Here is a 4,949-nt window from a genome sequence, read left to right as displayed (position 1 = left end):
TTAAATATTACGGCAAAATCATTGGTCGTGGTAATTATTCATTATTTTCACCGTCAGTTTAAAAAGGATTTAGTGCATTTCATTGAGTAAGTTTAGATGGAAAGTTATTAGTACAAAGTAAGGGTGAAAAAAAATCCGAGGTAATATTTTTTCTTTTTAATCAAGGTAAAATATTCAGTTTCTCACCTGAGGGAGCCGGACGACCCTCACACCTTTAATACAAAGTCGTGGTTGTGTGAAATTCGATGGGCCTTAGTTGTACAAATGAGTCTCCTTGGTTACTAGTTATATTTATCCTCCAATCTGACAACACTTGGCCACCAACTAAGCAGAAAATTGGCAATGGATCTTCAGGTGAAAATAAACTAGAGGACTGTAATTTGGGTGGCATGAGTTTTTATGATCGCACTGTTTACTTCTGTTTGATAAATTGATGTAGTTATTTCTTTATTTGGTGCTAATGGTGAGTAATTGTTTTGAGATTTAATTTGATTGGCGGGAGTGAACTAAATGGTTGTTTGATTTGAACGTTGTCTGGAGAGAGAGAGAGAGAGAGAGAGAGAGAGAGAGAGAGAGTGTGTGTGTGTGTGTGTGTGTGTGTGTGTGTGTGTGTGTGTGTGTGTGTGTGTGTGTGTGTGTCTGGGTGAGAGAGAAGGAGGATAAAGGGGAGGACAACGATGAGATGGAGGGGTGAGGTGGAGGTATGTGAAAGAGAGGAGTATGACATCGAGAAAGGGTAGCCTGATAGCACAGCACACCACGGTACGGAGTCGATTCGTTTTTGGCCACCCCTTCCTGGTTTAGGGTGTTTTGGTTATTGGTAGATAAAGCTACGAGGTATGTGTGTGTGTGTGTGTGTGTGTGTGTGTGTGTGTGTGTGTGTGTGTGTGTTTATCAGTGTACGCGTGTGTGTCCAAAAATGACGAGCCAAATCCTATCTGGACGTTATTTTTCACTAAGCGATTCAATCCCGCAAACCTTTTAAAGTCTTGTTCACGTCAATTACATCTGAACCTAACTCGTAAATTAGTTCTGCCAACACCCAGAAATTGCTTTGGATTTAGTGCGTAACCCGGGCTAATTGAGTGAATCGCTCTCTCTCTCTCTCTCTCTCTCTCTCTCTCTCTCTCTCCAAACACCACCTCCTTCCGGCTGGGTTTCCTTCTTCCCTCCCTTGCCTTACTGCTCTTTTTTTTTTCTTCCGTTCCTTTCTGTCTTTTATTTCATTTTATTCGTTTCTCTTACTTCTCCCCTGTTTTCCCTCGTCTCTTACTGTTTTGTTTCCCTTTTTTAGTTACCTGTTCTTTCCTACCCTCTCTTCATCTCTTTTTTCCTCTCTGCTTTCCTCTCCTTGAACTCCTCCTTATTCATTTTTTCTTTCCCTTCTTGCATTCCCTTTTTAGTCCTTTTTCTCTTCTCTTTTCTTTCCTTCTCTTCACTTATCCCCATCCCTCCCCTTCTTCCATTTCACTTCATTTCTTACTCTGCTCACTTCACTCTTCTCTCCTCACCTCTCCTTACCCCTCCTCTCCTCTCATAATTTCTTTTCTTCCTTTCCTTGCCCCTCTCTCCTCCTCTGCCCTCCCTCTTTACCCAAGACACCCCCTTCCCTTACTCTGCTCACTTCACACGTCTCTCCTCACCTATCCTTTCCTCTCCTCTCCTCTCCTATCCTAATGTCTGCTCTTTCTTTCCGTATTTCTCCTCCTCTCGCCTTCCCCTTCACCCAAGACACCCCCTTCCCCTCCCCTTGTCTTATCTTAATGCTCGTTGCGGCTAACAAATCAGGCTCTAATTAGCTCTATCGCGGTGAGTAATCGTGCTTAATGACCGGAATAAATCGACACTGTTAACACCTGCCGTTATTCACCACCGTCACGCCATTCACACCGCGATATATGCAGAGAAAACAAGAAAAACACCTATCTTGAATTCCTTTGACTTAGATCTTATTTTTTAACATACTTTTGCTGCCTTGATTCATTTTAGGAGAAAGAATTAAAACTGAAGTGATTTCTGTGCAAAGGAGAGCACAAGAAAAACTGCTGTCTTGAATTCCTTTGACTTAGATCTTAATTTTTACTTTACTTTTGCTTCCTTGATTCATTTTAGGAGCAGGTATTAAAACTAGAGGGATTTCGAGACCCGTGTTAACACCTATTCTCCCGTAGCTAACTCTCAGCTGAATAAAATCGTCTGGTGTTAGCTGGAATAGAATAGTATAGTTAATGAGCAATAAATCGGGACTTTTAACACCTGACCAGCATCACACGAATAACACCGTGATATGGGCAGGAGAGACAAAAAAAAAATGTTCTTTTTAATTACTGCTGTTCCGGCTCACCCTCTTATCTTCTCTTGGTTGATGGCAGGTGATGGGTATGTTTTTTTTGTTTTTTTTCTAATGCCAGACAGTTTTTTTTTACCCATTTGATGCACAGTGTCTTCTGAAAGTCAAAAGAACATCAGTAAATTCCCAAACTGCCGCTATCTCAGTGGAAGGCTTTACTCCATTACCACAGGTGTCTCCCGTAAGGTAAATATCATCGTCTGGTCGTAACAAGAATGAAGTCAAGATGTTGTAGTGAAGAGGCTAGTGGAGGCTTTTTCTTCCCATCTATAAGAGATGTCGTCCCTGAGCTGTCTGAAAGCAGCGACAGTGTGATGTTTAATACTTCGATGCGATGATGTATTTACTGTAATCATGCTGTCACTTTAGGATACGTAGTAGTGAGTGGATTTTTTTTTTAAATCTATTTGGGAAGGACTTGTAATAATAGTGAAAGGGTTGATGGAAGTAGTTGTTAACCCCTTCACCCCGAGAAAGATGAACAAGATAATTATGGATAGGAGGAGCAAATCACAAAATTCTTAATCGTATTGAATGGCCGACACTTACCTGGTTATATGAAAATGCTGCTGATCAGTATACTGGAGTTACATAGATGAGCAGATCTGGTTTCATAGTGTGTGGTTTCATAGTGTGTCTGGTTTCATAGTATGTTTGGTTTCATAGTGTCTTGATTGTTGACACGGCACGGATCGAACCTTTTGTATCCTTCAAAATAATAACACATTCCCAGTACTTAGGAGTGATTACTCTTCCATCCAAATAAACTGTAGGACGCAAGCATTCTGTAAAAAAAATATATATCATGCTTTACGCTCTGAAAATCATCATGGCCGTCGTCGTCAGCAGCAGCAGTCGTCATCATCATCATCATCATCATGACTATCTTCCCCACGTAAGAACTGGTAGAAATAGGGCAAAAAAATTTTGTAGTTGTTATCTAACCCCCATCTGTCTGGCTGAGCAGACCCGTCGACCACAAATAAACAACAACTTCTGTGGGACCATCCTACAGGTGCTGTACATTACATTCACCATGTGGGTATTCAGCACTCCCATATGGTAGGCTATGCCAGAGTCGGACTAGGGTCCTTCCCCACGGCTAGGTGCCGGGAAGTATGAGGAGCTTTGGCTCCTGGGTGTACGCAGCAGCCACTCCACCCGCAGTACACAACGCCTTCACATGTAGGCTCGTATCGTCAGCGCCTTCAAGAACAAATAAAGTGAGTGAACTGTTTTCTATACATCCAAGCAAGCAAGGTTCAAATCCCCGCTGGGGCAGGGAACAGTTTAAGGATTTGAATATCATGTAAAGCAGACCTTACCGATCTACCAGAAGACCCGCCGACATGTCGTAAAAATACCCCCGCTAATACCAGTACACCAGTCCTGTATGAGACTGCCCTAGCATGTATTCAATATGGACGATGGGTGTTAGCGCCGAAGTGGTGACATGTAGAGGTGTATGGTATGTAGGAGGACTACTGGGCCTTGGGAGCAGGCTGTGAAGCGTATGCCCAGAGTCGAGCACATAAAAAAAAAAAAAGCACCAACTACAGTAGCATGTACGCGAGGAGAGCTTAATCTCCCGCTTGAGCTAAATTGCTTTCCGCCTTGGCATCCTTGACCTTTAACCCCTGAACTTCATAGTCGACCTTGACCCACATACGCTCAGTTAATACCAACCTACTAAGTACTCGTAATGAGATTTCTAGGTCAAAGTTTTTAAAAGGTAGAGTCCGAACACACGCACACACACACACACACACACACACACACACACACACACACACACACACACACACACACACACACACACACACACACACACACACACACACACACACACACACACACACACACACACACACACACACACACACACACACACACACACACACACACACACACAGGAACAAAACCACATACATGAAAATACACACAGAAAAACACAAAAGAAGGAAAGAAAAATAACTATTTGATAATGACTGCTGTGACATCCAGGTGTCACGCATAATTCAGGTATCATAGTGACCCAGGTAACATGCATTTCGAAACGGATCCACATGGCACACTTTGCTTTGGGAGAGTTCGTAACACCTTTTCGTCAGCGATTTATTTTACCTATTCAGCCCCTTTAGTCTGTGAACATCTTTTATCGCTGTGTTTTAGCAGATTCCAAGCTGTTTTATTCTGCATTGAAGATCCCCGTCATGGTGAAAGGGTAAGTGAAGGCTGAATCTAACCCCTCCAGCACAAGTTAGTCCCTCGTAAGCTACGTATTAATCGTCCGGATGTAGCCATGTAGCAAAAAATAAAATAAAAGAGGAAGGCGCTTAAAATATGCAAAATAACAACTAAGGAAGAAATAGTACTAATTATACACCAACGAAAACACGACTGAATGTACATGTTGACTCAGAATCTCCCATAGACTATCCCAGCATAATTTCCAGCCCTGACTATCCCAACATATTTCCCAATCCTGACTATCCCGGCCTATTTTCCATCCCTGTTCTGCCTGCCTATCCCTTTCCACGCACACTGCCACAGCCTCCCAGTTGCGTCCCTTTAAAAAGCTGATTTGAGAGGTCGGGGG

This window comes from Coenobita brevimanus, chromosome 46 (genome assembly GCF_032717465.1).
Source record: "Coenobita brevimanus isolate Jiangsu-jjx chromosome 46, ASM3271746v2, whole genome shotgun sequence".
In the NCBI taxonomy this organism is placed as follows: Eukaryota; Metazoa; Arthropoda; class Malacostraca; order Decapoda; family Coenobitidae; genus Coenobita; species Coenobita brevimanus.
This window is presented reverse-complemented; position numbering follows the sequence as displayed.